This window comes from Phyllobates terribilis, unplaced genomic scaffold, assembly GCF_046119375.1.
Source record: "Phyllobates terribilis strain yellow unplaced genomic scaffold, ASM4611937v1 Scaffold_4__5_contigs__length_816908805, whole genome shotgun sequence".
NCBI lineage: Eukaryota > Metazoa > Chordata > Amphibia > Anura > Dendrobatidae > Phyllobates > Phyllobates terribilis.
Window position 1 is genome coordinate 473,855,200 of NW_027362764.1, and position 13,983 is coordinate 473,869,182.

General features: G+C 50.5%; 1 protein-coding gene across 1 annotated transcript in view; it reads left to right on the forward strand.

Annotated features, from left to right (window-relative positions):
- The window catches only part of NQO2 (N-ribosyldihydronicotinamide:quinone dehydrogenase 2), a 117,586-nt gene that overhangs the window by 67,498 nt on the left and 36,105 nt on the right, over nucleotides 1-13,983 (forward strand). The gene's annotated exons all lie outside the window — the stretch shown is intronic.

A 13,983-nucleotide genomic window follows, 5' to 3' on the forward strand; every position in this document is an offset into this window, starting at 1 on the left:
GAGGGGTGTCGCTCGTCCTGGTCTGGCGCCTCCCTTCTTCTTGCGATGCCGTCCTCCTTCTTGCTTCATGTGGATGATTCATCCCTACGTTATCCACACAGGGTCCCCAGCATCGCGCTCCGGCACAGGCATACTTCTCTGCCCTTACTAGGGAAGAATAAATTACTGCAGTGTGCATGCGCTGGGGCTCTTCGACCTTTCCTGGCAAGAAACAAGAAGGAGGATGGTATCGAAAGAAGAAGGGAGACATCGGACCAGGACGAGCAACACCCCACTCGGACCGGACCGCCCCACAGGTGAATATAATAAAAGCTATTTTTCATGTCTTGCAGGTCAGGTAGGGGACGTATATACAGCATTATAGAATGCTGTATATCAGGCCTGAAAGGTAGTGGCTGTATCTTGTATCAGCCAAACCTGGTGACAGGTTCCCTTTAAACTGTGCCCATATACATTCAAACATATCCCATTAAAATAACAAAATCCAGTAGCATTAATATAATATTTCTTGACGGTTATAATTACATCTGGAGGAAAAAATAGGAATGTGCAATTCTCTTAGACCTCTATGTGTAGTACCTTTTTAAAGCTTTGGCATTCCTCAACTGTTTGTGTTGTAGACTTCTCATTCAAAAAGTTGAGTTCACATTCTACCGTTTAACTAATACATTGACACCAGTCTACGTCTCTTAAAGTCTGCTACCTCACAGTACACTAGTCCTCACCCAGGGAACACATTAAGGAAGAGTGAACAGGACAATTGCTCCCACCCCTTAACAGGGGTTTTCCAGTCACGTGATATTGAGGATCTTGATACCTGGTACCCCTATCAATCTGCTGTTATTAGCTCAGGTGGTGGTCAGATGTAAACATTGAACTGAGTACTTTATATCAGCTCCTATTCAAGAGAATAGGAACTGATCTTCAGTACTCTGCAGTTGTTCCTACACATTGAAACATTCAAAGTTTACATCCAGCTACCACCAAGTGTTGGACCCCACATCTATTTATTATTAATCACCTCTCTTGAGGACAGGCCATTAATATTTTAAAACTAAAGAAACTTTTTAAAGCGCACCTGTCAGCAGGATTGTGCTCAGTAATCTACACACACTGTCAGGTGGGCGACATTACACTGATTAATATGATACCTTGGTTGATGAAATCTGTCCTGTGGTTCTTGTGTAATCTTTACTTTCAGTTTGGAGATAATGATATGCTCATGCTTCGGGGCAGCCTGTGGGGGCGCTCTATCTGGTGCTCTGCTTACATATTCAGCTGTGTGCTCTTATGACAGCTCACTGTGCCTTCACTGAGCTGCCTCCTATTTTACCTAGCCCTGCACTACTAGATGCATTATGTAAAATAGGAGGCAGGTCAGTGAAGTCACAGTGAGCTGTCATAAGAGCATATAGCTGATTAAGTAAGCAGAGCACCATATAGAGCCCACCCCACAGCCCGCCCCGAAGCACGGGCATATCATTATCTCCAAACTGAAAGTAAAGATTAACCAAGAACCACAGGACGGATTTCATCAATTAAGGTACAATTTTAATCAGTGTAACGGGGCCAACCTGACAGTGTATGTAGTTTACTGAGCAAAATCCTGCTGACAGAAGCACTTTAAGGCTCCCCTCTCCCACTCCAAGGGATTTGGGGCTAAAGAGAAAGAGAGAGCAATGTTATTCACTCTTCTCATCAGGGCTCGATACTGTTGAAGATCGTGTGGTCACATATTTGTGCATTTCTTAAGCTAGTGAGCTAAGCTACAAGGCACCACAGGGCAGGAGAGTGTGAAGCGTTCTCTTTGTTCGTGGGTCTGTATTTTTTCTGGGGTATGTATTTATTCAGGGGTCTCTTCTTCTAGGGTCTAGTTTGGGTTATGTATTTATTCTAGGGTATGTATTAGGGGGTCTGGTGAAAAATATTTGGGGCAATGTTTAACACACTTCCTCTTGAAATCCCAGAAACTGATGTCGCTACTCAAAACTGACTGAATAATACGCTTCCTGCATTCTTAGATGTTATGAGATATTCAAGTGTCTTACATCAGAGGCAGACCAGGGTCTTGACAATCTGACAATCTGTTAGCTGCCAAGGACCATACATAATGACAGGCTGGACACATTGAGATTCAGTCTATAAGAATATCCATGTAGGCTCATTCAGTGCACTGGAGGTACCCTTCAAACACTTTAGAAGGTTATTTGCATATTGGGCACAGACATTGCTGTGTTTGTGGAGATTCAAGGTTAAGCATGGGTGCATTATTTAAGCGTGGGGCTGAGCATATACTTCACAGGAGATGCTTGGGCATATACATCACAGGAGATGCTGGAGCTGCCACATTTACATCACAGTAGATGCTGAAGCTGCAGCACATACATCACAGGAGACACGGGGCTGGTGCTTATACATCACAGGAGACACTGGGGCTGGTGCATATACATCACAGATGAGGCTGGGGCATATACAGTACATCACAGGAGTAGACGCTTGACATATACATCACAGGAGATGCTGGGACATATATATCACAGTAGACGCTGGGGCTAGTGCATACAGTATACATCAAAGGAGAAGATGTGGCTGGGGAATATACACTGCTCAAAAAAATAAAGGGAACACTCAAATAACACATCCTAGATTTGAATGAATGACATATTCTCATTGAATACTTTGTTCTGTACAAAGTTGAATGTGCTGACAACAAAATCACACAAAAATCATCAATGGAAATCAAATTTCTTAACTAATGGAGGCCTGGATTTGGAGTCACCCCCAAAATTAAAGTGGAAAAACACTTTGCACGTTGCACCACAGACTGTCCAGGAGTTGGCGGATGCTTTAGTCCAGGTCTGGGAGGAGATCCCACAGGAGACCATCCGCGACCTCATCAGGAGCATGCCCAGGCGTTGTAGGGAGGTCATACTGGTACGTGGAGGCCACACACAATAATGAGCCTCATTTTGACTTGTTTTAAGGACATTACATCAAAGTTGGATCAGCCTGTAGTGTGATTTTCCACTTTAATTTTGGGGGTGACTCCAAATCCAGGCCTCCATTGGTTAATAAATTTGATTTCCATTGATGATTTTTGTGTGATTTTGTTGTCAGCAAATTCAACTTTGTACAGAACAAAGTATTCAATGAGAATATTTCATTCATTCAGATCTAGGATGTGTTATTTGAGTGTCCTCTTTATTTTTTTGAGCAGTGTACATTACAGGATACACTGTGGCTGCGGCATATAAATCCCAGAAGATGCTGGGGCATGCATATCACAGTAGACGCGGGGGCTGGTGCATATATATAATCACAGGAAATGCTGTGGCTGAGGTATATACATCACAGGAGATGCTGGGACTGGTTCATATGCATCACAGGAGATGCTGGGGTTGGTGCATATACAGTGGGGAAAATAAGTATTTGATATACTGCCGATTTTGCAAGTTTTCCCACCTACAAAGAATAGAGAGGTCTGTAATTTTTATCGTAGGTACACTTCAACTATGAGAGACAGAATCTAAAAATAAAAAACAGAAAATCACATTGTATGATTTTTAAATAATTAAATTGCATTTTATTGCATGAAATAAGTATTTGATCACATACCAACCAACAAGAATTCTGGTTCTCCCACTCTGCTCTCATTACCTGCATTAATTTCACCGCACCTGCTTGAACTCGTTACCTTTATAAAAGGCACCTGTCCACACACTTAATCAATCATACTCCAACCTCTCCACCATGGCCAAGACCAAAGAGCTGTCTAACACCAGGGACAAAATTGTAGATCTGCAAGGCTGGGATGGGCTACAAGGACAATAGGCAAACAACTTCCTGAGAAGGCAACAACTGTTGGGACAATTATTATAAAATGGAAGAAGCACAAGATGACTGTCAATCTTCCTCGGTTTGGGGCATGCAAGATCTCGGCTCGTGGGGTAAGGATGATTTTGAGAAAGAGCAGGAATCAGCCCAGAACTACACAGGAGTAACTGGTCAATGACCTGAAGAGAGCTGGAGCCACAGTCTCAAACATTACCATTAGTAACACACTAGGCCATCATGAATTAAAATCCTGCAAGGCACGCAAAGTCCCCCTGCTCACGCCAGCACATGTCCAGGCCCGTTTGAAGTTTGCCAGTGACCATCTGGATGATCCAGAGGAGGCATGGGAGAAGGTCATGTGGTCTGATGAGACCAAAATAGAACATTTTGGTATCAACTCCACTCGCCATGTATGGAGGAAGAAGAAGGATGAGTACAACCTCAAGAACATTGTCCCAATCGTGAAGCATGGTGAGGAAAACATCATACTTTGGGGGTTCTTTTCTGCAAAGGGGACAGGACGATGCACTGTATTGAAGGGAGGATGGATGGGGTAATGTATCATGAGATTTTGGCCAACAACATACTTTCCTCAGTAAGGGCATTGATACTGGGTTGTGGCTGGGTCTTCCAGCATGATAATGACCCAAAACACACAGCCAGGGTAACTAAGGAGTGGCTCTGTAAGAAGCATTGTAGCGTCGGCGTCCCTGCCCTCTGCTAGGCAGGGACGCTGTTCCCCTCACCTCTCTGCTCCGAGCCCGGCGTCCTCCTCCCGCTCTGCTGGCAGCGCGCGCTCCTTCCCGGCCACTGTGCTTAGGGCGCGCGCGCGCGCGCTCCCTCCCTCTTAAAGGGGCCGCGCGCGCCGTCCTAAGGAGTCCCCGGCCAATGGCCGGAGGACTTCACCATATATAAGGCACCTCCTCCAAAATGGAGGTGCCCGAGCAATGTTGTTGCACTGTTCACTACTCTGCTTCAGCCCTCAGGTCCCGTTGCCAGTTACCTGCCTGATTCCTGCCAGAGTCCTGCCAGTTTGCTGTCTGTTTCCTGCCTGATATTCCTGCTACCTGCCTGCTAGCCTGAGGTCCGACGGTCTGCCTTCCTACTCCTGTCAGTCTGTCTATGGACCAGCTTGGCCGCTCACCTGGGAGCGCACATCTGCTACCTGCCTGCTAGCCTTCCTGGAGGCTCCGCCGTCACGTGCTGTGACCACCTGCTATTCCAGAGACTCCTGCCCGCTCACCTGGGAGCGCACATCTGCTACCTGCCTGCTAGCCTTCCTGGAGGCTCCGCCGTCACGTGCTGTGACCACCTGCTATTCCAGAGACTCCTGCCCGCTCACCTGGGAGCGCTCCTCCGCTACCTGCCTGCTTGCCTACCTGGAGGCTCCGCCGTCACGTGCTGTGACCACCTGCTATTCCAGAGACTCTTGCCCGCTCACCTGGGAGCGCTCATCTGCTACCTGTCTGTTGGTTTTCCTGGAGGCTCCGCCGTCACATGCTGTGACCACCCGATTATCCAGAGACTCTCGCCTGCTCACCTGGGAGCTCACGTCTATCATCTGCCGCCACAGGTCGTACCAATCCTTTACCCAGAGACTGCCCCGGTCACTTGCCGTGACCTCCTGCCCGTTCATCCAGAGACTGCCCCGGTCACTTGCCGTGACCTCCTGCCCGTTCATCCAGAGACTGCCCCGGTCACTTGCCGTGACCTCCTGTCCGTTCATTCAGAGACTGTCCCAGTCACCTGCTGTGACTGCCTGCCCGTCTACCCTGGTCGCCACCCGCTCCCTTACAAGGACTGCCCCCTTGTATAGTAGCTCAGAGGTTCCGCCTCCCAGACCCGTTACAGTTTGCTCGGGCCATGGAACCCGGTGGCACCCAAGCTCCCTCGCTCTCAGACCTCTGTCATGAACTGTCCCGTCAGAGGTCCCAACAGGAGTCCATCCTGGGTCACCTGCGGAATGTCAATTCTCGCCTGGACACTCTGACTGCTCCACCAGCAACCACCGCCAGTGCCATGACTCGCAACCCGGCAGCTCCGCTGCCCACCAATACCATGGTATCCTACCCCGGACCCCGGCTTTCTGCACCTCCTCGCTTCGGAGGCGACTCCGCCCAGGCTCGGGGCTTCATAAATCAGTGCACCCTGCACTTTGAACTCCTGTCCCACCAGTTTAACTCCGACCGGGCCAAAATTGCCTTCATCATGTCCCATCTCACCGGGGAGGCCCTGGCCTGGCTAAATCCTCTATGGGAGAGAGGAGACCCCCTGGTGTCCGACTTGCCTGCCTTTCTCATGGCTTTCCGGAAAGTCTTTGACGAACCCGGACGGAAGACCTCATCCGCATCATCTCTGCTACGCCTCCGTCAGGGAAGTCTCACCGTGGGCCAATATGCCATAAGGTTCCATACCCTTGCCTCGGAGCTGGCCTGGGATAACGACGCTCTGGTATCCGTCTTCTGGGAGGGTCTGTCCGGCCGTATTAAAGATGAACTTGCCGGTCGGGACATTCCTACCACTCTCGATGACCTAATAACTCTTGCCACCCGGATTGACCTACGGTTCCAGGAGCGTGCCAAAGAGGTCACCCGTGAGAGGAGGTTTCCACGTCTAGCTCCTACTTTTCAGAAATCCGTCTCTCCCCAGGTACACTCTCCTGAGCCTATGCAGGTCGACCAGACCAAGATGGTCAAAACCCGTCAGGACTTACGCCGTGCCGAAGGGAGCTGCTTCTACTGTGGCAGTAAGGAGCACCGGATCCGTACCTGCCCGGAGAGGTCGGGAAACGCCTGTGTCTAGGTTCGCTCAGAGAGGTCAACCTAGACAAGAATAAATCCTCTCCATCTCTGCTACTGTCAGTCTCTATTATCTGCGGGGAGAATCGTTATTTCGAACTAGCCCAACTTGACTCTGGAGCGGCCGGGAATCTTATCTCACAGTCCCTGGTAGAAAAATACCGCATTCCCACCAAACCTCTGGCTGTACCATTATCTGTCGCTGCTGTGGATGGAGGCCTCTTACCACGTCCCATCCAACTCATCACCGAATCCGTAACTCTGCAGGTGGGAATGCTGCATTCTGAGAGCATCTCTTTTCATGTTCTGCCTGGACTCTCTCACGCCCTCTTACTAGGTCTACCGTGGCTCCAGAGACATGCACCCGTGCTTGACTGGCAGACCGGAGAAATCCTTCGCTGGGGACAGGACTGTCATAAGACTTGTTTGGTTCCTGTTCATCCCGTCCGTCCTTCTCCTACCCCAACTAATCTACCTGGACTTCCGATTCCCTATTGGTCATTTGCTGATGTCTTTAATAAAAAGGAGGCAGAGACATTACCCCCTCATAGACCATACGACTGTCCTATCGACCTGTTACCCGGTACTACTCCTCCCCGTAGGCGTATTTACCCATTGCCCGCTGCTGAGACCCGGTCGATGTCCGAATATATTGAGGAGAATTTGGCCAGGGGATTCATCCGGAAATCTACCTCCCCGGCGGGAGCAGGCTTCTTCTTCGTAAAAAAGAAGGACGGCTCTCTCCGTCCCTGTATAGACTATAGAGGCCTTAACCAGATCACGGTGAAGAATAAGTACCCCCTTCCGCTCATTCCAGAATTATTTGATCGCCTGAGGGGGGCTAGAGTCTTCACCAAACTGGACCTCCGTGGGGCGTACAACCTGGTCCGTATCCGTCAAGGGGATGAATGGAAGACTGCATTCAACACCCGGGACGGCCACTATGAATATCTGGTAATGCCCTTTGGTCTCTGTAACGCTCCTGCCGTCTTTCAAGAGTTGGTCAATGACATCTTCCGGGACCTTCTCTACTCCTGCGTTGTGGTGTACCTGGACGACATCTTGGTCTTCTCTCCGGATCTCCAGACTCACCGGAGGGACGTTCGTCAGGTCCTGCTCAGGCTCAGGCAGAACCACCTCTTCGCTAAATATGAGAAGTGCCTCTTTGAGCAGACCTCGCTTCCGTTTTTGGGCTACATTATTTCTCAGACCGGCCTACGAATGGATCCAGAGAAACTGTCTGCCATCGAGAAATGGCCCCGACCGGAGGGGTTGAAGGCCATTCAGCGGTTCCTGGGCTTCGCCAACTACTACCGCCTCTTCATACCGCACTTCTCTTCCCGGACTGCCCCTATTTCCGCGCTCACTCGTAAGGGTACTAATCCCAAAGAGTGGCCGCCCGAAGCAGAGGAGGCCTTTCTTTCCTTAAAACAGGCCTTCTCTTCCGCCCCGGTGCTGCATCGTCCGGACGGCAACAAGCAGTTCTTTCTGGAGGTTGACGCCTCCTCCTCTGGAGCCGGAGCTGTACTTACTCAAAAATCTTCTTCCGGGAGGATGGTAACTTGCGGCTTCTTCTCTAAACTCTTCTCCTCTTCTGAGCGCAATTATTCCATAGGAGACCGAGAGTTATTGGCCATCAAGCTGGCATTGGAGGAGTGGCGTTACCTACTCGAGGGGGCTCTTCATCCGGTAATAATTTACACTGACCACAAGAACTTGGCTTATCTCCAGCATTCCCAGAGACTTAATCCGCGTCAAGCCCGGTGGTCCTTGTTTTTTGCTCGCTTTGATTTTGTTCTACATTTTCGCCCGGCTGACAAAAACATCAAAGCAGACGCCTTTTCCCGATCCTTTCTGGTATCTGATCTCGAGGAAGAACCTAAACATATCATCGATCCCGCCAGAGTAATGCAGGTGGCTCCCGTGAGTCTAAATCGTCTCCCTCCCGGTAAGACGTTCGTATCGGTACCTGATCGGGAGAAGATCCTACACTGGGGTCATTCGTCTAAACTAGCTGGCCATGCCGGTCAGAAAAAGACCCTCCAGCTTATTTCCCGGCACTACTGGTGGCCTAACCTGCGCAAGGATGTAATAGACTTTGTTTCTGCCTGTGTGTCCTGTGCCCGCAACAAAGTTCCGAGACACCTGCCAGCCGGTCGCCTTCTTCCTCTGCCAGTACCTGCTGCCCCCTGGCAGCATATAGCGATGGACTTCATAACTGATCTTCCCGTCTCTGCCGGTTGTACGGTCATTTGGGTGGTCGCTGACCGCTTTTCCAAGATGGCTCACTTCATTCCCCTGCCAGGCCTCCCGTCTGCACCCGAGCTGGCTAAAGACTTTATCCGCCACATCTTCCGTCTTCATGGTCTGCCCCGTCACATCGTGTCGGATCGTGGGGTACAGTTCACTTCTCGTTTCTGGAGAGCCACTTGTAAATTGCTAGACGTCACCCTGGACTTCTCCTCCGCTTACCACCCACAGTCTAATGGTCAAGTGGAGCGGATCAATCAGATCCTGACCAGTTACCTCCGGCACTTCGTTAATGCCCACCATTCTGACTGGGTGGATCTTCTGCCATGGGCCGAATTCTCGTACAACAATCACGAGAGCGAATCTTCCTCCAAATCCCCGTTTTTTGTAGTCTTCGGTCAGCATCCTCGGATCCCGTTTCCCGTCTCCACCTCGGTGGACAATCCGGCTGCGGAATCTCTTGTTAACAAATTTTCCTCCACATGGGAGAGTACCCGGTCCGCACTCCTTCTGTCATCCGAGCGTATGAAAAGACACGCTGACAAAAAACGTCTGGATCCTCCTCAATTCCGTCCAGGGGATAAGGTCTGGCTCTCGTCCAAGTATGTCCGGCTCAAGATTCCTTCCTATAAGGTAGGGCCTCGGTTCATCGGTCCTCTGGAAGTCATCAGTCAGATCAACCCGGTGGCCTATAAATTGAAACTCCCGGCCAACTTGCGGATCCCTAACTCCTTCCATGTATCTCTCCTCAAACCTGTGGTACTTAACTCTTTTTCCAAGTCTACAGGTACGCCTCCTGCTCCGGTTTCCGCTGAAAACGAATTTGAGGTAGAGAACATTCTGGCCACCAAAAGGGTAAGAGGGAAGACCTTTTTTCTAGTAGATTGGAAGGGGTTTGGTCCTGAAGAGAGAACGTGGGAGCCCCGGGAGAACATCCATGCCCCTCTCATCCTTGCTAAATTTCTGTCTGGCCTAAAAAAGGGGGGGCCTAAAGGGGGGGGTACTGTAGCGTCGGCGTCCCTGCCCTCTGCTAGGCAGGGACGCTGTTCCCCTCACCTCTCTGCTCCGAGCCCGGCGTCCTCCTCCCGCTCTGCTGGCAGCGCGCGCTCCTTCCCGGCCACTGTGCTTAGGGCGCGCGTGCTCCCTCCCTCTTAAAGGGGCCGCGCGCGCCGTCTTAAGGAGTCCCCGGCCAATGGCCGGAGGACTTCACCATATATAAGGCACCTCCTCCAAAATGGAGGTGCCCGAGCAATGTTGTTGCACTGTTCACTACTCTGCTTCAGCCCTCAGGTCCCGTTGCCAGTTACCTGCCTGATTCCTGCCAGAGTCCTGCCAGTTTGCTGTCTGTTTCCTGCCTGATATTCCTGCTACCTGCCTGCTAGCCTGAGGTCCGATGGTCTGCCTTCCTACTCCTGTCAGTCTGTCTATGGACCAGCTTGGCCGCTCACCTGGGAGCGCACATCTGCTACCTGCCTGCTAGCCTTCCTGGAGGCTCCGCCGTCACGTGCTGTGACCACCTGCTATTCCAGAGACTCCTGCCCGCTCACCTGGGAGCGCACATCTGCTACCTGCCTGCTAGCCTTCCTGGAGGCTCTGCCGTCACGTGCTGTGACCACCTGCTATTCCAGAGACTCCTGCCCGTTCACCTGGGAGCGCACATCTGCTACCTGCCTGCTAGCCTTCCTGGAGGCTCCGCCGTCACGTGCTGTGACCACCTGCTATTCCAGAGACTCCTGCCCGCTCACCTGGGAGCGCACATCTGCTACCTGCCTGCTAGCCTTCCTGGAGGCTCCGCCGTCACGTGCTGTGACCACCTGCTATTCCAGAGACTCCTGCCCGCTCACCTGGGAGCGCTCCTCCGCTACCTGCCTGCTTGCCTACCTGGAGGCTCCGCCGGCACGTGCTGTGACCACCTGCTATTCCAGAGACTCTTGCCCGCTCACCTGGGAGCGCTCATCTGCTACCTGTCTGTTGGTTTTCCTGGAGGCTCCGCCGTCACATGCTGTGACCACCCGATTATCCAGAGACTCTCGCCTGCTCACCTGGGAGCTCACGTCTATCATCTGCCACCACAGGTCGTACCAATCCTTTACCCAGAGACTGCCCCGGTCACTTGCCGTGACCTCCTGCCCGTTCATCCAGAGACTGCCCCGGTCACTTGCCGTGACCTCCTGCCCGTTCATCCAGAGACTGCCCCGGTCACTTGCCGTGACCTCCTGTCCGTTCATTCAGAGACTGTCCCAGTCACCTGCTGTGACTGCCTGCCCGTCTACCCTGGTCGCCACCCGCTCCCTTACAAGGACTGCCCCCTTGTATAGTAGCTCAGAGGTTCCGCCTCCCAGACCCGTTACAAGCATGTCAAGGTCCTGGAGTGGCCTAGCCAGTCTCTAGACCTGAACCCAATAGAAAATCTTTGGGGGTAGCCGAAACTCAAAGTTGCCCAGCTACAGCTCTGAAACCTGAAAGATCTGGAGAAGATCTGTATGGAGGAGTGGGCCAAAATCCCCGCTGCAGTGTATGTGACTCGCCCCCTGGGCCGTGGGGCACTCGGATCCGGGCAGTAGGGGAACGATGGGAGTAGTAGTGGCAACCCGGTTCCGTGGCTCAGGGTGGTCAGGCCAGTGGTAGTCCGTTATGTGCTGTTGATTATGTCCGACTACGCCACCCGTGGATTTGCGGTCATTAGGAACCGCCGCTGCAAGGCAGACCGCTGGGGCTGATGATGTATGCAGCTGGGATGGTGTGACTCCCCACGGGAAGAGTGCGGCCCCAGGGCAGTGTAGTGGATGATGGGAGTGATGGTGGTGAGAGTCCCAGTACCGGTAGTGCTGGAGGCGCGAAGGAGCACACAGACAACAGGTTGCAGTCCAGGGTCTTTACTAAAACAGGTAAACTGACCCATAAACAGTCCCGGCTAGGAGGGGACCTGGATGTCTGAGAGCAATGGGGAAATTGGCCCTGGTCAGGGTGAGGGTGTAGGCCTACCGTGCTTTCTGCGCTCCTTCTGGCTATCTCCTCCTTATAGGGTAACAGCCCACGTTTCCGAGCTCTCCGTGTACTCTCGCCTGTATGGCCTGCAACGTGGGTTCCTTTCTGCTCCCGGCCTGGTACGGCTTTTCTGGTCCCTTCTGTTGTGGCAGGGCCTTCAGGCTTCTTAGGCCAAGGAATATACAGTCCCCTGCGGACTGGTTATCTGCTGTGGGATGTGGAATCCTCCCAGCCTCAGACACCAAAGTCTGGTAAATTAAGTCCTTTATCTGCCAAGACAGGCTCACTTCGCCTCTTGTCTCTGGCTTGTGGCTCTCCTCCTGCCACACTTCCTCTTAGGTGCAACTTTCTGTCCCTGCTCTGCTCCGGGACACGTCTCAGTACTGAGACAGGTCATCCAGTTCTCTCTAACCCTGCCCCCAGCACCAGCTTTTATAGGGGCAGCCTGCTCCCCCTACTCGCCTGTGACAGGAGGTACTGCATGCTAATGTTCCCCTGACTAGAGAACCTCCCCCTTGCTCTCAGACACAGCTTTATTACATTTTGTGGCATCCAGGCCAGGGTGACACATATGCAAACTTGATCAAGAACTACAGGAAACGTCTGACCTCTGTAGATACAATAAAATGCTAATTAATTATGTAAAAATCAGACAATGTGATTTTCTGGATTTTTTTAAAAGATTCTGTCTCTCACAGTTGAAGTGTACCTACAATTAAAATTACAGACCTCTCCATTCTCTGTAGGTGGGAAAACTTGCAAAATTGGCAGTGTATCAAATACTTATTTTCCCCATTGTACATTACAGCAGACTCAGGGGCTGTGGTATATACATCACAAGATATGTTGGGGCATATACATCACAGGAGACGCTGCTCTCTTCGTCAGCAGGACTGGAGCGCAGAGTGCGCCAACTCCACCTACAGTATACGTCTTAGCCAACATCAGGACTTAATCCTTCAATGTATGCCCCGCACCATTTAGTAGTGAACGCTGCATGCACATGCTCACTGTGTAAGAAGCAATTAAAAGACCAACGGCTCAGAAGTAGGAGTAAGGACATTGTGTAAATAGCCCGAGGACCAGAGGTTTCCCACCCCTACAGTAAAACATGATTAGTCAGCGAGGGAGAGTAAGCAATAAACTTTATTGCTGGGGCTCCTGTTCTTGTGTTCTTCTATTCACTGTACCAATGTCCTGGACAAAATATATTCTTATACAATATAGAATCCTACATAAAATTACACCCACACTAAACTGCAGAAAACGGGCATCTACTATTTGGATCTTTGCTTTTGATGTGGAATAGCTCAAGGGACTTTATTACATTCCACCTGCTTCGGTCCTAAGATCACACCATTCTGGTCGGAGATAGTCGTCTTCATGACTCCTACAAACAAATTTTCTTTCATATTCTTCTTTTTTTGTGCCAGGAAAGTGGTCATAATGATGTGGAAGTCAAAATATATGCCTTTCTATAGAGTACTTAATATGTTCATAAATTGTCCAAACAAACTTCAGAGGGTCTCTTCAATCTGGCTTGAGTCTGAGGCTATAACTGAGGCATCCTGCTAATTAATGGAGTTTACTTCCTTTGGTATCTTACTTATTGTACTACTTCTCTAGGGGTTTGAAGAGGAGGAGTGAATGAATGAGTAATAGGCCACATTCAGACGTCGGTGTTTTTCATGCATGCAAAAAAATAGCTCGTGTCATCAGTTTTTTGTATCCATGTGTCATTAGTGTTTGGTCAGTGTGTCATCAGTGTTTTTCATATATGAATAAATAAATAAATTACAAAGCTTCTCCTATGCTTTGCATTGTTAATCACAGACAGGACACGGAGTGCATACTGATGCCATCCGTGTGCTGTACGTGATTTTCACAGACCCATAGACGTGTATCAGTATTTTTAGTCTGTGCTGCCAGGAAAAAACTGACATGTCTCCCTGAGTTTTGCACGGACACAAGGTGCGTGAAAGAACATGGACATGTAAACAGCCCCACAGATCATAATGGGTACCTGTTGTACCTGTAAAAATTGAATGGAGCCTTAGGCAATGTTCACACATCATGGTTTTTTTTGTGTCACAAATCTGCAGCAAAACTTTAT